This window comes from Rhipicephalus microplus, unplaced genomic scaffold (genome assembly GCF_043290135.1).
Source record: "Rhipicephalus microplus isolate Deutch F79 unplaced genomic scaffold, USDA_Rmic scaffold_26, whole genome shotgun sequence".
In the NCBI taxonomy this organism is placed as follows: Eukaryota; Metazoa; Arthropoda; class Arachnida; order Ixodida; family Ixodidae; genus Rhipicephalus; species Rhipicephalus microplus.
The window spans coordinates 4,669,379-4,692,866 of NW_027464599.1; the positions used below are offsets into that span (position 1 = coordinate 4,669,379).

A 23,488-nucleotide genomic window follows, 5' to 3' on the forward strand; every position below is an offset into this window, starting at 1 on the left:
GTCTCCGTGGCGCAATTGGCTAGCGCGATCGGCTGTTAACCGAAAGGTTGGAGGTTCGAGCCCACCCGGTGGTGGTGCGGCGCTTTTTTTCTTTGGGCTGATAGCTTTGAAGATATGTTCTGATGGTCGTGAGAGTGGAGCAGGACTGTCTCCGTGGCGCAATTGGCTAGCGCGATCGGCTGTTAACCGAAAGCTTGGAGTTTAGAGCCCACCTGGTGGTGGTGCGGCGCTTTTTTTTCTTTGGGCTGATAGCTTTGAAGATATGTTCTGATGGTGGTGAGAGTGGAGAAGGATTGTCTCCGTGGCGCAATTAGCTAGCGCTATCGGCTGTTAACCGAAAGGTTGGAGTTTCGAGCCCACCCGGGGACGATGTGCCGCTTTTTTTCTTTGTGCTGATAGCTTTGAAGATATGTTCTGATGGTGGTGAGAGTGGAGCACGACTGTCTCCGTGGCGCAATTGGCTAGCGCGTTCGGCTGTTAACCGAAAGGTTGGAGGTTTGAGTCCATCAGGGGACGGTGTGTCGCTTTTTTTTCGCTCATAGCTTTGAAGAAATGTTCTGATGGTGGTGAGAGTGGAGCACGACTGTCTCAGTGGCGCAATTACCTAGCGCGATCGGCTGTTAATCGAAAGGTTGGAGCTTCGAGCCCACCCGGTGGTGGTGCGGCGCTTTTTTTTTCTTTGCGCTGATAGCTTTGAAGATATGTCCTGATGGTGGTGAGAGTGGAGCATGACTGTCTCCGTGGCGCATTTGGCTAGCGCGAAAGGCTGTTAACCGAAAGCTTGGAGTTTCTAGCCCACCCGGTGGTGGTGCGGCGCTTTTTTTTCTTTGGGCTGATAGCTCTGAAGAAATGTTCTGATGGTGGTGAGAGTGGAGCACGACTGTCTCCGTGGCGCAATAGGCTAGCGCGATCGGCTGGTAACCGAAAGGTTCGAGGTTCAAGCCCTCCCGGGATTGGTGTGTTGCTTTTTTCTTTGCGCTAATAGCTTTGAAGATATGTTCTGTTTGTGGTGAGAGTGGAGCACGACTCTCTCCATGGCGCAATTGGCTTGCACGATCGGCTGTTAACCAAAAGGTTGGAGGTTCGAGCCCACCCGGTGGTGGTCCGGCGCTTTTTTTCCTTTGGGCTAATAGCTCTGAAGAAATGTTCTGACGGTGGTGGGAGTGGAGCAGGACTGTCTCCGTGGCGCAATTGGCTTGCGCGATCGGCTGTTAACAGAAAGGGTGGAGCCTCGAGCTCTCCCGGGAGTGGTGTGTTGCTTTTTTTCTTTGCGCTGATAGCTTTGAAGATATGTTCTGATGGTGGTGAGAGTGGAGCACGATTGTCTCCGTGGCGCGATTGGCTAACGCGATCGGCTGTTAACCGAAAGGTTGGAGGTTCGAGCCCTCCCGGGATTGGTGTGTTGCTTTTTCACTTGCGCTGATAGCTTTGAAGGTGTGTTCTCATGGTGATGAGAGTGGAGCACGACTGTCTCCGTAGCGCAATTGGCTAGCGCGTTCGGCTGTTAACCGAAAGGTTGGAGGTTTGAGTCCATCAGGGGACGGTGTGTCGCTTTTTTTTCGCTCATAGCTTTGAAGAAATGTTCTGATGGTGGTGAGAGTGGAGCACGACTGTCTCCGTGGCGCAATTGGCTAGCGCGATCGGCTGTTAACCGAAAAGTTGGAGGTTCGAGCCAACACGGTGGTGGTGCGGCGCTTTTTTTTTCTTTGGACTGATAGCTTTTATGATATCCTCTCATGGTGGTGAGAGTATAGCAGGACTGTCTCCGTGGCGCAATTTGCTAGCGCGATCGGCTGTTAACCGAAAGGTTGAAGGTTCGAGCCCTCCCGGGAGTGGTGTGTTGCTTTTTCACTTGCGCTGATAGCTTTGAAGATGTGTTCTGATGGTGGTGGGAGTGGAGCGCGACTGTCTCCGTGGCGCAATTGGCTAGCGCGATCGGCTGTTAACCAAAAGGTTGGAGGTTCAAGTACTCCCGGGGACGGTGTGTCGCTTTTTTTTCTTTGAGCTGATAGCTTTGGAGAAATGTTCTGGCAGTGGTGAGAGGGGAGCACGACTGTCTCCGTGGCGCAATTGGCTAGCGCGATTGGCTGTTAACCGAAAGGTGGGAGGTTTGAGTCCACCCGAAGACGGTGTGTCGCTTTTTTTTTCTTTTCACTGATAGCTTTGAAGATATGTTCTGATGGTGGTGAGAGTGGAGCACGACTGTCTAAGTGGCGCAATTACCTAGCGCGATCGGCTGTTAATCGAAAGGTTGGAGCTTCGAGCCCACCCGGTGGTGGTGCGGCGCTTTTTTTTCTTTGGGCTGATAGCTTTGAAGATATGTTCTGATGGTGCTGAGAGTGGAGCGGGACTGTCTCTGTGGCGGAATCGGCTAGCGCGATCGGCTGTTAACCGAAAAGGTTGGAGGTTCGAGCTCTCCCGGGAGTGGTGTGTTGCTTTTTTCTTTGTGCTGATAGCTTTGAACATATGTTCTGATGGTGGTGAGAGTGGAGCAGGACTGTCTCCGTGGCGCATTTGGCTAGCGCGATCGGCTGCTAACGGAAAGGTTGGAGGTTCGAGCCCTCTCGGGAGTGGTGTGTTGCTTTTTTCTTTGCGCTGATAGCTTTGAAGATATGTTCTGATGGTGGTGAGAGTGGAGCACGACTGTCTCCGTGGCGCAATTGGCTAGCGCGATCGGCTTGTAACCGAAAGGTTCGAGGTTCAAGCCCTCCCGGGAGTGGTGTGTTGCTTTTTTCTTTGCGCTAATAGCTTTGAAGATATGTTCTGTTGGTGGTGAGACTGGAGCACGACTCTCTCCATGGCGCAATTGGGTTGCACGATCGGCTGTTAACCAAAAGGTTGGAGGTTCGAGCCCACCCGGTGGTGGTCCGGCGCTTTTTTTCCTTTGGGCTAATAGCTCTGAAGAAATGTTCTGACGGTGGTGGGAGTGGAGCAGGACTGTCTCCGTGGCGCATTTGGCTTGCGCGATCGGCTGTTAACAGAAAGGTTGGAGCCTCGAGCTCTCCCGGGAGTGGTGTGTTGCTTTTTTCTTTGCGCTGATAGCTTTGAAGATATGTTCTGATGGTGGTGAGAGTGGAGCACGATTGTCTCCGTGGAGCGATTGGCTAGCGCGATCGGCTGTTAACCGAAAGGTTGGAGGTTTGAGCCCACTCGGTGGTGGTGCCGCGCTTTTTTTTCTTTGCGCTGATAGCTTTGGAGAAATGTTCTGACGGTGGTAAGATTGGAGCACGACTGTCTCCGTGGTGCAATTGGCTAGCACGTTCGGCTGTTAACCGAAAAATTGGAGTTTTGAGCCCTCCCGGGAGTGGTGTGTCGCTTTTTTCTTTGCGCTGATAGCTTTGAAGATATGTTCTCATGGTGGTGAGAGTGGAGCACGACTGTCTCCGTGGCGCAATTGGCTAGCGCGATCGGCTGTTAACCGAAAGGTTGGATGTTCGATCCCACGCGGTGGTGGTGCGGCGCTTTTTTTTCTTTGGGCTGATAGCTTTGAAGATATGTTCTGATGGTGGTGAGAGTGGAGCAGGACTGTCTCCGTGGCGCAATCGGCTAGCGCGATCAGCTGTTAACCAAAAGTTTGGAGGTTCGAGCCCACCCGGTGGTGGTGCGGCGCTTTTTCTTCTTTGGGCTGATAGCTTTCAAGATATGTTCAGATGGTGCGGAGAGTGGAGCAGGACTGTCTCTGTGGCAGAATTAGCTAGCGCGATCGGCTGTTAACCGAAAGGTTGGAGGTTCGAGCTCTCCCGGGAGTGGTATGTTCCTTTTTTCTATGCGCTGATAGCTTTGAACATATGTTCTGATGGTGGTGAGAGTGAAACGGGACTGTCTCCGTGGCGCAATTGGCTAGCGCGATTGGCCGTTAACCAAAAGGTTGGAGGTTCGAGCCCACCCGGTGGTGGTGCGGCGCTTTTTTGTTCTTTTGACCGATAGCTTAGAAGATATGTTCTGATGGTGGTGAGAGTGAAGCAGGACTGCCTCCGTGGCGCAATTGTCTAGCGCGATCGACTGTTAACGGAAAATTGGAGGTTCGAGCCCTCTCGGGAGTGGTGTGTTGCTTTTTTCTTTGCGCTGATAGCTTTGAAAATATGTTCTGATGGTGGTGAGAGTGGAGCACGACTGTCTCCGTGGCGCAATCGGCTAGCGCGATCGGCTGTTAACCGAACGGTTCGAGGTTCAAGCCCTCCCGGAAGTGGTGTGTTGCTTTTTTCTTTGCGGTGATAGCTTTGAAGATATGTTATGTTGGTGGTGAGAGAGGAGCACGACTCTCTCCGCGGCGCAATTGGCTAGCGCGATCAGCTGTTAACCAAAAGGTTGGAGGTTCGAGCCCACCCAGTGGTAGTCCGGCGCTTTTTTTCCTTTGGGCTGACAGCTCTGAAGAAATGTTCTGACGGTGGTGAGAGTGGAGCAGGACTGTCTTCGTGGCGCAGTTGGCTAGCGCGATCGGCTGTTAACCGAAAGGTTGGAGAATCGAGCTCTCCCGGGAGTGGTGTGTTGCTGTTTTCTTTGCGCTGATAGCTTTGAAGATATGTTCTGATGGTGGTGAGAGTAGAGCACGACTGTCTCCGTGACGCAATTGGCTAGTGTGATCGGCTGTTAACCGAAAGGCTGGAGGTTCGAGCCCTCCCGGGAGTGGTGTGTTGCTTTTTTTTCTTTGGGCTGACAGCTTTGAAGATATGCTCTGAGTGTGGTGAGAGTATAGCAGGACTGTCTCCGTGGCGCAATTTGCTAGCGCGATCGGCTGTTAACCGAAAGTTTGGAGCTTCGAACCCTCCCGGGAGTGGTGTGTTGCGTTTTCACTTGCGCTGATAGCTTTGAAGATGTTTTATGATGGTGGTGAGATTGGAGCACGACTGTCTCCGTGGCGCAATTGGCTAGCGCAATCGGCTGTTAACCGAAAGGTTGGAGGTTCGAGCGCTCCCGGGGACGGTGTGTCGCTTTTTTTCTTTGGGCTGATTGCTTTGGAGAAATGTTCTGACAGTGGTGAGAGTGCAGCACGACTGTCTCCGTGGCGATTTCGGCTAGCGCGATCGGCTGTTAATCGAAAGGTTGGAGGTTCGCGCCCACCCGGTGGTGGTGCGGCGCTTTTTTTCTTTACGCTGATAGCTTTGGAGAAATGTTCTGACGGTGGTGAGATTGGAGCACGACGGTCTCCGTGGCGCAATTGGCTAACACGTTCCGCTGTTAACCAATAAATTGGAGTTTCGAGCCCTCCCGGGAGTGGTGTGTCGCTTTTTTCTTTGCGCTGATAGCTTTGAAGATATGTCCTGATGGTGGTGAGAGTGGAGCACGACTGTCTCCGTGCCGCAATTGGCTAGCGCGAAAGGCTGTTAACCGAAAGGTTGGATGTTCGAGCCCACGCGGTGGTGGTGCGGCGCTTTTTTTTCTTTGGGCTGATAGCTTTGAAGATATGTTCTGATGGTGGTGAGAGTGGAGCAGGACTGTCTCCGTGGCGCAATTGGCTAGCGCGATCAGCTGTTAACCAAAAGTTTGGAGGTTCGAGCCCACCCGGTGGTGGTGCGGCGCTTTTTCTTCTTTGGGCTGATAGCTTTCAAGATATGTTCAGATGGTGCGGAGAGTGGAGCAGGACTGTATCTGTGGCAGAATTAGCTAGCGCTATCGGCTGTTAACCGAAAGGTTGGAGGTTCGAGCTCTCCCGGGAGTGGTGTGTTCCTTTTTTCTATGCGCTGATAGCTTTGAACATATGTTCTGATGGTGGTGAGAGTGGAGCGGGACTGTCTCCGTGGCGCAATTGGCTAGCACGATTGGCTGTTAACCGAAAGGTTGGAGGTTCGAGCCCACCCGGTGGTGGTGCGGCGCTTTTTTGTTCTTTTGACCGATAGCTTAGAAGATATGTTCTGATGGTGGTGAGAGTGAAGCAGGACTGCCTTCTTGGCTAGCGCGATCGGCTGTTAACGGAAAATTGGAGGTTCGAGCCCTCTCGGGAGTGGTATGTTGCTTTTTTCTTTGCGCTGATAGCTTTGAAAATATGTTCTGATGGTGGTGAGAGTGGAGCAGGACTGTCTTCGTGGCGCAGTTGGCTAGCGCGATCGGCTGTTAACCGAAAGGTTGGAGAATCGAGCTCTCCCGGGAGTGGTGTGTTGCTGTTTTCTTTGCCCTGATAGCTTCGAAGATATGTTCTGATGGTGGTGAGAGTAGAGCACGACTGTCTCCGTGACGCTATTGGCTAGTGTGATCGGCTGTTAACCGAAAGGTTGGAGGTTCGAGCCCTCCCGGGAGTGGTGTGTAGCTTTTTTTTCTTTGGGCTGATAGCTTTGAAGATATGCTCTGAGTGTGGTGAGAGTATAGCAGGACTGTCTCCGTGGCGCAATTTGCTAGCGCGATCGGCTGTTAACCGAAAGGTTGGAGCTTCGAGCCCTCCCGGGAGTGGTGTGTTGCGTTTTCACTTGCGCTGATAGCTTTGAAGATGTTTTCTGATGGTGGTGAGATTGGAGCACGACTGTCTCCGTGGCGCAATTGGCTAGCGCGATCGGCTGTTAACCGAAAGGTTGGAGGTTCGAGCGCTCCCGGGGACGGTGTGTCGCTTTTTTTCTTTGGGCTGATTGCTTTGGAGCAATGTTCTGACACTGGTGAGAGTGCAGCACGACTGTCTCCGTGGCGATTTCGGCTAGCGCGATCGGCTGTTAATCGAAAGGTTGGAGGTTCGAGCCCACCCGGTGGTGGTGCGGCGCTTTTTTTTCTTTGCGCTGATAGCTTTGGAGAAATGTTCTGACGGTGGTGAGATTGGAGCACGACGGTCTCCGTGGCGCAATTGGCTAACACGTGCCGCTGTTAACCAATAAATTGGAGTTTCGAGCCCTCCCGGGAGTGGTGTGTCGCTTTTTTCTTTGCGCTGATAGCTTTGAAGATATGTCCTGATGGTGGTGAGAGTGGAGCACGACTGTCTCCGTGCCGCAATTGGCTAGCGCGAAAGGCTGTTAACCGAAAGCTTGGAGTTTCGAGCCCACCCGGTGGTGGTGCGGCGCTTTTTTTCTTGGGGCTGATAGCTCTGAAGAAATGTTCTGACGGGGGTGAGAGTGGAGCACGACTGTCTCCATAACGCGATTGGCTGGCGCGATCGGCTGTTAACCGAAAGGTTGGAGGTTCGAGCTCACCCGGTGGTGGTGCGGTGCTTTTTTTACTTTCGACCGATAGCTTTAAAGATGTGTTCTGATGGCGGTGAGAGTGAGCAGGACTGCCTCCGTGGCGCAATTGGCTAGCGCGATCGGCTGTTAACGGAAAATTGGAGGTTCGAGCCCTCTCGGGAGTGGTGTGTTGCTTTTTTCTTTGCGCTGATAGCTTTGAAAATATGTTCTGATGGTGGTGAAAGTGGAGCACGAGTGTCTCCGTGGCGCAATTGGCTAGCGCGATCGGCTGTTAACCGAAAGGTTGGAGAATCGAGCTCTCCCGGGAGTGGTGTGTTGCTTTTTTCTTTGCGCTGATAGCTTTGAAGATATGTTCCGATGGTGGTGAGAGTGGAGCATGACTGTCTCCGTGGCGCAATTGGCTAGCGTGATTGGCTGTTAACCGAAAGTTTGGAGGTTCGAGCCCTCCCGGGAGTGGTGTGTTGCTTTTTTTCTTTGGGCTGATAGCTTTGAAGATATGTTCTGATGGTGGTGAGAGTGGAGCAGGACTGTCTCCGTGGCGCAATTGGCTAGCGCGATCGGCTGTTAAGCGAAAGCTTGGAGTTTAGAGCCCACCTGGTGGTGGTGCGGCGCTTTTTTTTCTTTGGGCTGATAGCTTTGAAGATATGTTCTGATGGTGGTGAGAGTGGAGAAGGATTGTCTCCGTGGCGCAATTAGCTAGCGCTATCGGCTGTTAACCGAAAGGTTGGAGTTTCGAGCCCACCCGGGGACGGTGTGTCGCTTTTTTTCTTTGCGCTGATAGCTTTGAAGATATGTTCTGATGGTGGTGAGAGTGGAGCACGACTGTCTCCGTGGCGCAATTGGCTAGCGCGTTCGGCTGTTAACCGAAAGGTTCGAGGTTTGAGTCCATCCGGGGACGGTGTGTCGCTTTTTTTTCGCTGATAGCTTTGAAGATATGTTCTGATGGTGGTGAGACTGGAGAACGACTGTCTCCGTGGCGCAGTTGGCTAGCGCGATCTGCTGTTGACCGAAAGTTTGGAGGTTCGAGCCCACCCTGTGGTGGTGTGGCGCTTTTTTTGGGCTGATAGCTTTGAAGATATCCTCTCATGGTGGTGAGAGTATAGCAGGACTGTCTCCGTGGCGCAATTTGCTAGCGCGATCGGCTGTTAACCGAAATGTTGGAGGTTCGAGCCCTCCCGGGAGTGGTGTGTTGCTTTTTCACTTGCGCTGATAGCTTTGAAGATGTGTTCTGATGGTGGTGAGAGTGGAGCACGACTGTCTCCGTGGCGCAATTGGCTAGCGCGATCGGCTGTTAACCAAAAGGTTGGAGGTTCGAGCACTCCCGGGGACGGTGTGTCGCTTTTTTTTCTTTGAGCTGATAGCTTTGGAGAAATGTTCTGACAGTGGTGAGAGGGGAGCACGACTGTCTCCCTGGCGCAATTGGCTAGCGCGATTGGCTGTTAACCGAAAGGTGGGAGGTTTGAGTCCACCCGGGGACGGTGTGTCGCTTTTTTTTTCTTTTCGCTGATAGCTTTGAAGATATGTTCTGATGGTGGTGAGAGTGGAGCATGACTGTCTCAGTGGCGCAATTAGCTAGCGCGATCGGCTGTTAACCGAAAGGTTAGAGGTTCGAGCTCACCCGGGAGTGGTGTGTTCCTTTTTTCAATGCGCTGATAGCTTTGAACATAGTTCTGATGGTGGTGAGAGTGGAGCGGGACTGTCTCCGTGGCGCAATTGGCTAGCGCGATTGGCTGTTAACCGAAAGGTTGGAGGTTCGAGCCCACCCGGTGGTGGTGCGGCGCTTTTTTGTTCTTTGACCGATAGCTTAGAAGATATGTTCTGATGGTGGTGAGAGTGAAGCAGGACTGCCTCCGTGGCGCAATTGTCTAGCGCGATCGGCTGTTAACGGAAAATTGGAGGTTCGAGCCCTCTTGGGAGTGGTGTGTTGCTTTTTTCTTTGCGCTGATAGCTTTGAAAATATGTTCTGATGGTGGTGAGAGTGGAGCACGACTGTCTCCGTGGCGCAATTGGCTAGCGCGATCAGCGGTTAACCAAAAGGTTGGAGGTTCGAGCCCTCCCGGTGGTGGTCCGGCGCTTTTTTTCCTTTGGGCTGACAGCTCTGAAGAAATGTTCTGACGGTGGTGAGAGTGGAGCAGGACTGTCTTCGTGGCGCAGTTGGCTAGCGCGATCGGCTGTTAACCGAAAGGTTGGAGATTCGAGCTCTCCCGGGAGTGGTGTGTTGCTGTTTTCTTTGCGCTGATAGCTTTGAAGATATGTTCTGATGGTGGTGAGAGTGGAGCAGGACTGTCTCCGTGGCGCAATTGGCTAGCGCGATCAGCTGTTAACCAAAAGTTTGGAGGTTCGAGCCCACCCGGTGGTGGTGCGGCGCTTTTTCTTCTTTGGGCTGATAGCTTTCAAGATATGTTCAGATGGTGCGGAGAGTGGAGCAGGACTGTATCTGTGGCAGAATTAGCTAGCGCTATCGGCTGTTAACCGAAAGGTTGGAGGTTCGAGCTCTCCCGGGAGTGGTGTGTTCCTTTTTTCTATGCGCTGATAGCTTTGAACATATGTTCTGATGGTGGTGAGAGTGGAGCGGGACTGTCTCCGTGGCGCAATTGGCTAGCACGATTGGCTGTTAACCGAAAGGTTGGAGGTTCGAGCCCACCCGGTGGTGGTGCGGCGCTTTTTTGTTCTTTTGACCGATAGCTTAGAAGATATGTTCTGATGGTGGTGAGAGTGAAGCAGGACTGCCTCCGTGGCGCAATTGTCTAGCGCGATCGGCTGTTAACGGAAAATTGGAGGTTCGAGCCCTCTCGGGAGTGGTGTGTTGCTTTTTTCTTTGCGCTGATAGCTTTGAAAATATGTTCTGATGGTGGTGAGAGTGGAGCACGACTGTCTCCGTGGCGCAATTGGCTAGCGCGATCGGCTCTTAACCGAACGGTTCGAGGTTCAAGCCCTCCCGGAAGTGGTGTGTTGCTTTTTTCTTTGCGGTGATAGCTTTGAAGATATGTTATGTTGGTGGTGAGAGAGGAGCACGACTCTCTCCGCGGCGCAATTGGCTAGCGCGATCAGCTGTTAACCAAAAGGTTGGAGGTTCGAGCCCACCCGGTGGTGGTCCGGCGCTTTTTTTCCTTTGGGCTGACAGCTCTGAATAAATGTTCTGACGGTGGTGAGAGTGGAGCAGGACTGTCTTCGTGGCGCAGTTGGCTAGCGCGATCGGCTGTTAAACGAAAGGTTGGAGAATCGAGCTCTCCCGGGAGTGGTGTGTTGCTGTTTTCTTTGCCCTGATAGCTTCGAAGATATGTTCTGATGGTGGTGAGAGTAGAGCACGACTGTCTCCGTGACGCAATTGGCTAGTGTGATCGGCTGTTAACCGAAAGGTTGGAGGTTCGAGCCCTCCCGGGAGTGGTGTGTTGCTTTTTTTTCTTTGGGCTGATAGCTTTGAAGATATGCTCTGAGTGTGGTGAGAGTATAGCAGGACTGTCTCCGTGGCGCAATTTGCTAGCGCGATCGGCTGTTAACCGAAAAATTGGAGCTTCGAGCCCTCCCGGGAATGGTGTGTTGCGTTTTCACTTGCGCTGATAGCTTTGAAGATGTTTTCTGATGGTGGTGAGATTGGAGCACGACTGTCTCCGTGGCGCAATTGGCTAGCGCGATCGGCTGTTAACCGAAAGGTTGGAGGTTCGAGCGCTCCCGGGGACGGTGTGTCGCTTTTTTTCTTTGGGCTGATTGCTTTGGAGCAATGTTCTGACACTGGTGAGAGTGCAGCACGACTGTCTCCGTGGCGATTTCGGCTAGCGCGATCGGCTGTTAATCGAAAGATTGGAGGTTCGAGCCCACCCGGTGGTGGTGCGGCGCTTTTTTTTCTTTGCGCTGATAGCTTTGGAGAAATGTTCTGACGGTGGTGAGATTGGAGCACGACGGTCTCCGTGGCGCAATTGGCTAACACGTGCCACTGTTAACCAATAAATTGGAGTTTCGAGCCCTCCCGGGAGTGGTGTGTCGCTTTTTTCTTTGCGCTGATAGCTTTGAAGATATGTCCTGATGGTGGTGAGAGTGGAGCACGACTGTCTCCGTGCCGCAATTGGCTAGCGCGAAAGGCTGTTAACCGAAAGCTTGGAGTTTCGAGCCCACCCGGTGGTGGTGCGGCGCTTTTTTTCTTGGGGCTGATAGCTCTGAAGAAATGTTCTGACGGGGGTGAGAGTGGAGCACGACTGTCTCCATGGCGCGATTGGCTGGCGCGATCGGCTGTTAACCGAAAGGTTGGAGGTTCGAGCTCACCCGGTGGTGGTGCGGTGCTTTTTTTACTTTCGACCGATAGCTTTAAAGATATGTTCTGATGGCGGTGAGAGTGAGCAGGACTGCCTCCGTGGCGCAATTGGCTAGCGCGATCGGCTGTTAACGGAAAATTGGAGGTTCGAGCCCTCTCGGGAGTGGTGTGTTGCTTTTTTCTTTGCGCTGATAGCTTTGAAAATATGTTCTGATGGTGGTGAAAGTGGAGCACGACTGTCTCCGTGGCGCAATTGGCTAGCGCGATCGGCTGTTAACCGAAAGGTTGGAGAATCGAGCTCTCCCGGGAGTGGTGTGTTGCTTTTTTCTTTGCGCTGATAGCTTTGAAGAGATGTTCCGATGGTGGTGAGAGTGGAGCATGACTGTCTCCGTGGCGCAATTGGCTAGCGTGATTGGCTGTTAACCGAAAGTTTGGAGGTTCGAGCCCTCCCGGGAGTGGTGTGTTGCTTTTTTTCTTTGGGCTGATAGCTTTGAAGATATTTTCTGATGGTGGTGAGAGTGGAGCAGGACTGTCTCCGTGGCGCAATTGGCTAGCGCGATCGGCTGTTAACCGAAAGCTTGGAGTTTAGAGCCCACCTGGTGGTGGTGCGGCGCTTTTTTTCTTTGGGCTGATAGCTTTGAAGATATGTTCTGATGGTGGTGAGAGTGGAGAAGGATTGTCTCCGTGGCGCAATTAGCTAGCGCTATCGGCTGTTAACGGAAAGGTTGGAGTTTGGAGCCCACCCGGGGACGGTGTGTCGCTTTTTTTCTTTGCGCTGATAGCTTTGAAGATATGTTCTGATGGTGGTGAGAGTGGAGCACGACTGTCTCCGTGGCGCAATTGGCTAGCGCGTTCGGCTGTTAACCGAAAGGTTCGAGGTTTGAGTCCATCCGGGGACGGTGTGTCGCTTTTTTTTTCGCTGATAGCTTTGAAGATATGTTCTGATGGTGGTGAGAGTGGAGAACGACTGTCTCCGTGGCGCAGTTGGCTAGCGCGATCTGCTGTTGACCGAAAGTTTGGAGGTTCGAGCCCACCCTGTGGTGGTGTGTCGCTTTTTTTTCGCTGATAGCTTTGAAGATATGTTCTGATGGTGGTGAGAGTGGAGAACGACTGTCTCCGTGGCGCAGTTGGATAGCGCGATCTGCTGTTGACCGAAAGTTTGGAGGTTCGAGCCCACCCTGTGGTGGTGTGGCGCTTTTTTTGGGCTGATAGCTTTGAAGATATGTTCTGATGGTGGTGAGAGTGGAGCATGACTGTCTCAGTGGCGCAATTAGCTAGCGCGATCGGCTGTTAACCGAAAGGTTAGAGGTTCGAGCTCACCCGGGAGTGGTGTGTTCCTTTTTTCTATGCGCTGATAGCTTTGAACATAGTTCTGATGGTGGTGAGAGTGGAGCGGGACTGTCTCCGTGGCGCAATTGGCTAGCGCGATTGGCTGTTAACCGAAAGGTTGGAGGTTCGAGCCCACCCGGTGGTGGTGCGGCGCTTTTTTGTTCTTTTGACCGATAGCTTAGAAGATATGTTCCGATGGTGGTGAGAGTGAAGCAGGACTGCCTCCGTGGCGCAATTGTCTAGCGCGATCGGCTGTTAACGGAAAATTGGAGGTTCGAGCCCTCTCGGGAGTGGTGTGTTCTTTTTTCTTTGCGCTGATAGCTTTGAAAATATGTTCTGATGGTGGTGAGAGTGGAGCACGACTGTCTCCGTGGCGCAATTGGCTAGCGCGATCAGCGGTTAACCGAAAGGTTGGAGGTTCGAGCCCTCCCGGTGGTGGTCCGGCGCTTTTTTTCCTTTGGGCTGACAGCTCTGAAGAAATGTTCTGACGGTGGTGAGAGTGGAGCAGGACTGTCTTCGTGGCGCAGTTGGCTAGCGCGATCGGCTGTTAACCGAAAGGTTGGAGATTCGAGCTCTCCCGGGAGTGGTGTGTTGCTGTTTTCTTTGCGCTGATAGCTTTGAAGATATGTTCTGATGGTGGTGAGAGTAGAGCACGACTGTCTCCGTGACGCAATTGGCTAGTGTGATCGGCTGTTAACCGAAAGGTTGGAGGTTCGAGCCCTCCCGGGAGTGGTGTGTTGCTTTTTTTTCTTTGGGCTGATAGCTTTGAAGATATGCTCTGAGTGTGGTGAGAGTATAGCAGGACTGTCTCCTTGGCGCAATTTGCTAGCGCGATCGGCTGTTAACCGAAAGGTTGGAGCTTCGAGCCCTCCCGGGAGTGGTGTGTTGCGTTTTCACTTGCGCTGATAGCTTTGAAGATGTTTTCTGATGGTGGTGAGATTGGAGCACGACTGTCTCCGTGGCGCAATTGGCTAGCGCGATCGGCTGTTAACCGAAAGGTTGGAGGTTCGAGCGCTCCCGGGGACGGTGTGTCGCTTTTTTTCTTTGGGCTGATTGCTTTGGAGCAATGTTCTGACAGTGGTGAAAGTGCAGCACGACTGTCTCCGTGGCGATTTCGGATGGCGCGATCGGCTGTTAACCGAAAGGTTGGAGGTTCGAGCTCACCCGGTGGTGGTGCGGTGCTTTTTTTACTTTCGACCGATAGCTTTAAAGATATGCTTGATGGTGGTGAGAGTGAGCAGGACTGCCTCCGTGGCGCAATTGGCTAGCGCGATCGGCTGTTAACGGAAAATTGGAGGTTCGAGCCCACTCGGGAGTGGTGTGTTGCTTTTTTCTTTGCGGTGATAGCTTTGAAAATATGTTCTGATGGTGGTGAAAGTGGAGCACGACTGTCTCCGTGGCGCAATTGGCTAGCGCGATCGGCTGTTAACCGAAAGGTTGGAGAATCGGGCTCTCCCGGGAGTGGTGTGTTGCTTTTTTCTTTGCGCTGATAGCTTTGAAGATATGTTCCGATGGTGGTGAGAGTGGAGCATGACTGTCTCCGTGGCGCAATTGGCTAGCGTGATTGGCTGTTAACCGAAAGGTTGGAGGTTCGAGCCCTCCCGGGAGTGGTGTGTTGCTTTTTTTCTTTGGGCTGATAGCTTTGAAGATATGTTCTGGTGGTGGTGAGAGTGGAGCAGGACTGTCTCCGTGGCGCAATTGGCTAGCACGATCGGCTGTTAACCGAAAGGTTGGAGGTTCGAGCCCACCCGGTGGTGGTGGGGCGCTTTTTTTCTTTCGGCTGATAGCTTTGAAGATATGTTCTGATGGTCGGAGAGTGGAGCAGGACTGTCTCCGTGGCGCAATTGGCTAGCGCGATCGGCTGTTAACCGAAAGCTTGGAGTTTAGAGCCCACCTGGTGGTGGTGCGGCGCTTTTTTTTCTTTGGGCTGATAGCTTTGAAGATATGTTCTGATGGTGGTGAGAGTGGAGAAGGATTGTCTCCGTGGCGCAATTAGCTAGCGCTATCGGCTGTTAACCGAAAGGTTGGAGTTTCGAGCCCACCCGGGGACGGTGTGTCGCTTTTTTTCTTTGCGCTAATAGCTTTGAAGATATGTTCTGGTGGTGGTGAGAGTGGAGCACGACTGTCTCCGTGGCGCAATTGGCTAGCGCGTTCGGCTGTTAACCGAAAGGTTCGAGGTTTGAGTCCATCCGGGGACGGTGTGTCGCTTTTTTTTTCGCTGATAGCTTTGAAGATATGTTCTGATGGTGGTGAGAGCGGAGAACGACCGTCTCCGTGGCGCAGTTGGCTAGCGCGATCTGCTGTTGACCGAAAGTTTAGAGGTTCGAGCCCACCCTGTGGTGGTGTGGCGCTTTTTTGGGCTGATAGCTCTGAAGAAATGTTCTGATGGTGGTGAGAGTGGAGCACGACTGTCTCCGTGGCGCAATTGGCTAGCGCGATCGGCTGTTAACCGAAAAGTTGGAGGTTCGAGCCAACACGGTGGTGGTGCGGCACTTTTTTTTTCTTTGGACTGATAGCTTTTAAGATATCCTCTCATGGTGGTGAGAGTATAGCAGGACTGTCTCCGTGGCGCAATTTGCTAGCGCGATCGGCTGTTAACCGAAAGGTTGGTGGTTCGAGCCCTCCCGGGAGTGGTGTGTTGCTTTTTCACTTGCGCTGATAGCTTTGAAGATGTGTTCTGATGGTGGTGAGAGTGGAGCACGACTGTCTCCGTGGCGCAATTGGCTAGCGCGATCGGCAGTTAACCAAAAGTTTGGAGGTTCGAGCACTCCCGGGGACGGTGTGTCGCTTTTTTTTCTTTGAGCTGATAGCTTTGGAGAAATGTTCTGACAGTGGTGAGAGGGGAGCACGACTGTCTCCGTGGCGCAATTGGCTAGCGCGATTGGCTGTTAACCGAAAGGTGGGAGGTTTGAGTCCACCCGGGGACGGTGTGTCGCTTTTTTTTTCTTTTCGCTGATAGCTTTGAAGATATGTTCTGATGGTGGTGAGAGTGGAGCACGACTGTCTCAGTGGCGCAATTAGCTAGCGCGATCGGCTGTTAACCGAAAGGTTGGAGGTTCGAGCTCACCCGGTGGTGGTGCGGTGCTTCTTTTCTTTGGTCTGATAGCTTTAAAGATATGTTCTGATGGTGGTGAGAGTGGAGCAGGACTGTCTCCGTGGCGCAAATGGCTAGCGCGATCGGCTGTTAACCGAAAGGTTGGATGTTCGAGCCCACGCGGTGGTGGTGCGGCGCTTTTTTTTCTTTGGGCTGATAGCTTTGAAGATATGTTCTGATGGTGCTGAGAGTGGAGCGGGACTGTCTCTGTGGCGGAATCGGCTAGCGCGATCGGCTGTTAACCGAAAGGTTGGAGGTTCGAGCTCTCCCTGGAGTGGGTTGTTGCTTTTTTCTTTGTGCTGATAGCTTTGAACATATGTTCTGATGGTGGTGAGAGTGGAGCGGGACTGTCTCCGTGGCGCAATTGGCTAGCGCGATCGGCTGCTAACCGAAAGGTTGGAGGTTCGAGCCCACCCGGTGGTGGTGCGGCGCTTTTTTTTTCTTTCGGCTGATAGCTTTGAAGATATGTTCTGATGGTGGTGAGAGTGGAGCAGGACTGTCTCCGTGGCGCATTTGGCTAGCGCGATCGGCTGCTAACGGAAAGGTTGGAGGTTCGAGCCCTCTCGGGAGTGGTGTGTTGCTTTTTTCTTTGCGCTGATAGCTTTGAAGATATGTTCTGATGGTGGTGAGAGTGGAGCACGACTGTCTCCGTGGCGCAATTGGCTAGCGCGATCGGCTGTTAACCGAAAAGATGGAGGTTCGAGCCAACACGGTGGTGATGCGGCGCTTTTTTTTCTTTGGACTGATAGCTTTTAAGATATCCTCTCATGGTGGTGAGAGTATAGCAGGACTGTCTCCGTGGCGCAATTTGCTAGCGCGATCGGCTGTTAACCGAAAGGTTGGTGGTTCCTGCCCACCCGGTGGTGGTCCGGCGCTTTTTTTCCTTTGGGCTTATAGCTCTGAAGAAATGTTCTGACGGTGGTGAGAGTGGAGCAGGACTGTCTTCGTGGCGCAATTGGCTAGCGCGATCGGCTGTTAACAGAAAGGTTGGAGCCTCGAGCTCTCCCGGGAGTGGTGTGTTGCTTTTTTCTTTGCGCTGATAGCTTTGAAGATATGTTCTGATGGTGGTGAGAGTGGAGCACGATTGTCTCCGTGGCGCGATTGGCTAGCGCGATCGGCTGTTAACCGAAAGGTTGGAGGTTCGAGCCCTCCCGGGATTGGTGTGTTGCTGTTTCACTTGCGCTGATAGCTTTGAAGGTGTGTTCTGATGGTGATGAGAGTGGAGCACGACTGTCTCCGTGGTGCAATCGGCTAGCACGTTCGGCTGTTAATCGAAAGTTTGGAGGTTCGAGCCCACCCGGTGGTGGTGCGGCGCTTTTTTTTGTTGGGCTTATAGCTTTGAATATATGTTCTGATGGTGATGAGAGTGAAGCAGGACTGTCTCCGTGGCGCAATTGGCTAGCGCGATCGGCCGTTAACCGAAAGGTTGGAGGTTCGAGCACTCCCGGGGACGGTGTGTCGCTTTTTTTTTCTTTGCGCTGATAGCTTTGGAGAAATGTTCTAACAGTGGTGAGAGTGGAGCACGACTGTCTCCGTGGCGAGTTTGGCTAGCGCGATGGGCTGTTAACCGAAAAGTTGGAGGTTCGAGCCCTCCCGGGAGTGGTGTGTTGCTTTTTTTTCTTTGGGCTGATAGCTTTGAAGATATGCTCTGAGTGTGGTGAGAGTATAGCAGGACTGTCTCCGTGGCGCAATTTGCTAGCGCGATCGGCTGTTAACCGAAAGGTTGGAGCTTCGAGCCCTCCCGGAAGTGGTGTGTTGCGTTTTCACTTGCGCTGATAGCTTTGAAGGTGTTTTCTGATGGTGGTGAGATTGGAGCACGACTGTCTCCGTGGCGCAATTGGCTAGCGCGATCGGCTGTTAACCGAAAGGTTGGAGGTTCGAGCGCTCCTGGGGACGGTGTGTCGCTTTTTTTCTTTGGGCTGATTGCTTTGGAGCAATGTTCTGACAGTGGTGAGAGTGCAGCACGACAGTCTCCGTGGCGATTTCGGCTAGCGCGATCGGCTGTTAATCGAAAGGTTGGAGGTTCGAGCCCACCCGGTGGTGGTGCGGCGCTTTTTTTTCTTTGCGCTGATAGCTTTGGAGAAATGTTCTGACGGTGGTGAGATTGGAGCACGACGGTCTCCGTGGCGCAATTGGCTAACACGTTCCGCTGTTAACCAATAAATTGGAGTTTCGAGCCCTCCCGGGAGTGGTGTGTCGCTTATTTCTTTGCGCTGATAGCTTTGAAGATATGTCCTGATGGTGGTGAGAGTGGAGCACGACTGTCTCCGTGCCGCAATTGGCTAGCGCGAAAGGCTGTTAACCGAAAGCTTGGAGTTTAGCCCACCCGGTGGTGGTGCGGCGCTTTTTTTCTTCGGGCTGATAGCTCTGAAGAAATGTTCTGACGGGGGTGAGAGTGGAGCACGACTGTCTCCATGGCGCAATTGGCTGGCGCGATCGGCTGTTAACCGAAAGGTTGGAGATCCGAGCTCACCCGGGAGTGGTGTGTTGCTTTTTTTCTTTGGGCTGATAGCTTTGAAGATATGTTCTGATGGTGGTGAGAGTGGAGCAGCACTGTCTCCGTGGCGCAATTGGCTAGCGCGATCGGCTGTTAACCGAAAGGTTGGAGGTTCGAGCCCACCCGGTGGTGGTGGGGCGCTTTTTTTCTTTGGGCTGATAGCTTTGAAGATATGTTCTGATGGTCGGAGAGTGGAGCAGGACTGTCTCCGTGGCGCAATTGGCTAGCGCGATCGGCTGTTAACCGAAAGCTTGGAGTTTAGAGCCCACCTGGTGGTGGTGCGGCACTTTTTTTTCTTTGGGCTGATAGCTTTGAAGATATGTTCTGATGGTGGTGAGAGTGGAGAAGGATTGTCTCCGTGGCGCAATTAGCTAGCGCTATCGGCTGTTAACCGAAAGGTTGGAGTTTCGAGCCCACCCGGGGACGGTGTGTCGCTTTATTTCTTTGCGCTGATAGCTTTGAAGATATGTTCTGATGGTGGTGAGAGTGGAGCACGACTGTCTCCTTGGCGCAATTGGCTAGCGCGTTCGGCTGTTAACCGAAAGGTTCGAGGTTTGAGTCCATCCGGGGACGGTGTGTCGCTTTTTTTTTCGCTGATAGCTTTGAAGATATGTTCTCATGGTGGTGAGAGTGGAGCACGACTGTCTCCATGGCGCGATTGGCTGGCGCGATCGGCTGTTAACCGAAAGGTTGGAAGTTCGAGCCCACCCGGTGGTGGTGGGGTGCTTTTTTTCTTTGGGCTGATAGCTTTGAAGATATGTTCTGATGGTCGGAGAGTGGAGCAGGACTGTCTCCGTGGCGCAATTGGCTAGCGCGATCGGCTGTTAACCGAAAGCTTGGAGTTTAGAGCCCACCTGGTGGTGGTGCGGCGCTTTTTTTTCTTTGGGCTGATCGCTTTGAAGATATGTTCTGATGGTGGTGAGAGTGGAGAAGGATTGTCTCCGTGGCGCAATTAGCTAGCGCTATCGGCTGTTAACCGAAAGGTTGGAGTTTCGAGCCCTCCCGGGAGTGGTGTGTCGCTTTTTTCTTTGCGCTGATAGCTTTGAAGATATGTCCTGATGGTGGTGAGAGTGGAGCACGACTGTCTCCGTGCCGCAATTGGCTAGCGCGAAAGGCTGTTAACCGAAAGCTTGGAGTTTCGAGCCCACCCGGTGGTGGTGCGGTGCTTTTTTTACTTTCGACCGATAGCTTTAAAGATATGTTCTGAGGGTGGTGAGAGTGAGCAGGACTGCCTCCGTGGCGCAATTGGCTAGCGCGATCGGCTGTTAACGAAAAATTGGAGGTTCGAGCCCTCTCGGGAGTGGTGTGTTGCTTTTTTCTTTGCGCTGATAGCTTTGAAAATATGTTCTGATGGTGGTGAAAGTGGACCACGACTGTCTCCGTGGCGCAATTGGCTAGCGCGATCGGCTGTTAACCGAAAGGTTGGAGAATCGGGCTCTCCCGGGAGTGGTGTGTTGCTTTTTTCTTTGCGCTGATAGCTTTGAAGATATGTTCCGATGGTGGTGAGAGTGGAGCATGACTGTCTCCGTGGCGCAATTGGCTAGCGTGATTGGCTGTTAACCGAAAGGTTGGAGGTTCGAGCCCTCCCGGGAGTGGTGTGTTGCTTTTTTTCTTTGGGCTGATAGCTTTGAAGATATGTTCTGATGGTGGTGAGATTGGAGCAGGACTGTCTCCGTGGCGCAATTGGCTAGCGCGATCGGCTGTTAACCGAAAGGTTGGAGGTTCGAGCCCACCCGGTGGTGGTGGGGCGCTTTTTTTCTTTGGGCTGATAGCTTTGAAGATATGTTCTGATGGCCGGAGAGTGGAGCAGGACTGTCTCCGTGGCGCAATTGGCTAGCGCGATCGGCTGTTAACCGAAAGCTTGGAGTTTAGAGCCCACCTGGTGGTGGTGCGGCGCTTTTTTTTCTTTGGGCTGATAGCTTTGAAGATATGTTCTGATGGTGGTGAGAGTGGAGAAGGATTGTCTCCGTGGCGCAATTAGCTAGCGCTATCGGCTGTTAACCGAAAGGTTGGAGTTTCGAGCCCACCCGGGGACGGTGTGTCGCTTTTTTTCTTTGCGCTGATAGCTTTGAAGATATGTTCTTGTGGTGGTGAGAGTGGAGCACGACTGTCTCCGTGGCGCAATTGGCTAGCGCGTTCGGCTGTTAACCGAAAGGTTCGAGGTTTCAGTCCATCCGGGGACGGTGTGTCGCTTTTTTTTCGCTGATAGCTGTGAAGATATGTTCTGATGGTGGTGAGAGCGGAGAACGACTGTCTCCGTGGCGCAGTTGGCTAGCGCGATCTGCTGTTGACCGAAAGTTTGGAGGTTCGAGCCCACCCTGTGGTGGTGTGGCGCTTTTTTTGGGCTGATAGCTCTGAAGAAATGTTCTGATGGTGGTGAGAGTGGAGCACGACTGTCTCCGTGGCGCAATTGGCTAGCGCGATCGGCTGTTAACCGAAAAGTTGGAGGTTCGAGCCAACACGGTGGTGGTGCGGCGCTTTTTTTTTCTTTGGACTGATAGCTTTTAAGATATCCTCTCATGGTGGTGAGAGTATAGCAGGACTGTCTCCGTGGCGCAATTTGCTAGCGCGATCGGCTGTTAACCGAAAGGTTGGAGGTTCGAGCCCTCCCGGGAGTGGTGTGTTGCTTTTTCACTTGCGCTGATAGCTTTGAAGATGTGTTCTGATGGTGGTGAGAGTGGAGCACGACTGTCTCCGTGGCGCAATTGGCTAGCGCGATCGGCTGTTAACCAAAAGGTTGGAGGTTCGAGCACTCCCGGGGACGGTGTGTCGCTTTTTTTTCTTTGAGCTGATAGCTTTGGAGAAATGTTCTGACAGTGGTGAGAGGGGAGCACGACTGTCTCCGTGGCGCAATTGGCTAGCGCGATTGGCTGTTAACCGAAAGGTGGGAGGTTTGAGTCCACCCGGGGACGGTGTGTCGCTTTTTTTTTTCTTTTCGCTGATAGCTTTGAAGATATGTTCTGATGGTGGTGAGAGTGGAGCACGACTGTCTCAGTGGCGCAATTAGCTAGCGCGATCGGCTGTTAACCGAAAGGTTGGAGGTTCGAGCTCACCCGGTGGTGGTGCGGTGCTTTTTTTCTTTGGTCTGATAGCTTTAAAGATATGTTCTGATGGTGGTGAGAGTGGAGCAGGACTGTCTCCGTGGCGCAAATGGCTAGCGCGATCGGCTGTTAACCGAAAGGTTGGATGTTCGAGCCCACGCGGTGGTGGTGCGGCGCTTTTTTTTCTTTGGGCTGATAGCTTTGAAGATATGTTCTGATGGTGCTGAGAGTGGAGCGGGACTGTCTCTGTGGCGGAATCGGCTAGCGCGATCGGCTGTTAACCGAAAGGTTGGAGGTTCGAGCTCTCCCGGGAGTGGGTTGTTGCTTTTTTCTTTGTGCTGATAGCTTTGAACATATGTTCTGATGGTGGTAAGAGTGGAGCGGGACTGTCTCCGTGGCGCAATTGGCTAGCGCGATCGGCTGCTAACCGAAAGGTTGGAGGTTCGAGCCCACCCGGTGGTGGTCCGGCGCTTTTTTTCCTTTGGGCTTATAGCTCTGAAGAAATGTTCTGACGGTGGTGAGAGTGGAGCAGGACTGTCTTCGTGGCGCAATTGGCTAGCGCGATCGGCTGTTAACAGAAAGGTTGGAGCCTCGAGCTCTCCCGGGAGTGGTGTGTTGCTTTTTTCTTTGCGCTGATAGCTTTGAAGATATGTTCTGATGGTGGTGAGAGTGGAGCACGATTGTCTCCGTGGCGCGATTGGCTAGCGCGATCGGCTGTTAACCGAAAGGTTGGAGGTTCGAGCCCTCCCGGGATTGGTGTGTTGCTGTTTCACTTGCGCTGATAGCTTTGAAGGTGTGTTCTGATGGTGATGAGAGTGGAGCACGACTGTCTCCGTGGTGCAATCGGCTAGCACGTTCGGCTGTTAATCGAAAGTTTGGAGGTTCGAGCCCACCCGGTGGTGGTGCGGCGCTTTTTTTTGTTGGGCTTATAGCTTTGAATATATGTTCTGATGGTGATGAGAGTGAAGCAGGACTGTCTCCGTGGCGCAATTGGCTAGCGCGATCGGCCGTTAACCGAAAGGTTGGAGGTTCGAGCACTCCCGGGGACGGTGTGTCGCTTTTTTTTTCTTTGCGCTGATAGCTTTGGAGAAATGTTCTAACAGTGGTGAGAGTGGAGCACGACTGTCTCCGTGGCGAGTTTGGCTAGCGCGATGGGCTGTTAACCGAAAAGTTGGAGGTTCGAGCCCTCCCGGGAGTGGTGTGTTGCTTTTTTTTCTTTGGGCTGATAGCTTTGAAGATATGCTCTGAGTGTGGTGAGAGTATAGCAGGACTGTCTCCGTGGCGCAATTTGCTAGCGCGATCGGCTGTTAACCGAAAGGTTGGAGCTTCGAGCCCTCCCGGAAGTGGTGTGTTGCGTTTTCACTTGCGCTGATAGCTTTGAAGGTGTTTTCTGATGGTGGTGAGATTGGAGCACGACTGTCTCCGTGGCGCAATTGGCTAGCGCGATCGGCTGTTAACCGAAAGGTTGGAGGTTCGAGCGCTCCTGGGGACGGTGTGTCGCTTTTTTTCTTTGGGCTGATTGCTTTGGAGCAATGTTCTGACAGTGGTGAGAGTGCAGCACGACAGTCTCCGTGGCGATTTCGGCTAGCGCGATCGGCTGTTAATCGAAAGGTTGGAGGTTCGAGCCCACCCGGTGGTGGTGCGGCGCTTTTTTTTCTTTGCGCTGATAGCTTTGGAGAAATGTTCTGACGGTGGTGAGATTGGAGCACGACGGTCTCCGTGGCGCAATTGGCTAACACGTTCCGCTGTTAACCAATAAATTGGAGTTTCGAGCCCTCCCGGGAGTGGTGTGTCGCTTATTTCTTTGCGCTGATAGCTTTGAAGATATGTCCTGATGGTGGTGAGAGTGGAGCACGACTGTCTCCGTGCCGCAATTGGCTAGCGCGAAAGGCTGTTAACCGAAAGCTTGGAGTTTAGCCCACCCGGTGGTGGTGCGGCGCTTTTTTTCTTCGGGCTGATAGCTCTGAAGAAATGTTCTGACGGGGGTGAGAGTGGAGCACGACTGTCTCCATGGCGCAATTGGCTGGCGCGATCGGCTGTTAACCGAAAGGTTGGAGATCCGAGCTCACCCGGGAGTGGTGTGTTGCTTTTTTTCTTTGGGCTGATAGCTTTGAAGATATGTTCTGATGGTGGTGAGAGTGGAGCAGCACTGTCTCCGTGGCGCAATTGGCTAGCGCG

At 52.8% G+C, this 23,488-nt stretch overlaps 4 non-coding genes across 4 annotated transcripts; all 4 read left to right on the top strand.

Moving 5' to 3' along the window:
* The first annotated feature begins 4,849 nt into the window (after positions 1-4,849).
* TRNAN-GUU (transfer RNA asparagine (anticodon GUU)) lies at positions 4,850-4,923 on the top strand. Its single transcript has one exon. It is a non-coding gene; the product is annotated as a tRNA-Asn (tRNA).
* A 1,533-nt stretch (positions 4,924-6,456) lies between these two features.
* TRNAN-GUU (transfer RNA asparagine (anticodon GUU)) lies at positions 6,457-6,530 on the top strand. The gene has a single exon. It is a non-coding gene; the product is annotated as a tRNA-Asn (tRNA).
* Positions 6,531-10,707: 4,177 nt separating this feature from the next.
* On the top strand, positions 10,708-10,781 carry TRNAN-GUU (transfer RNA asparagine (anticodon GUU)). Its single transcript has one exon. It is a non-coding gene; the product is annotated as a tRNA-Asn (tRNA).
* A 2,849-nt stretch (positions 10,782-13,630) lies between these two features.
* TRNAN-GUU (transfer RNA asparagine (anticodon GUU)) lies at positions 13,631-13,704 on the top strand. Its single transcript has one exon. It is a non-coding gene; the product is annotated as a tRNA-Asn (tRNA).
* The last annotated feature ends 9,784 nt before the right edge of the window (positions 13,705-23,488 follow it).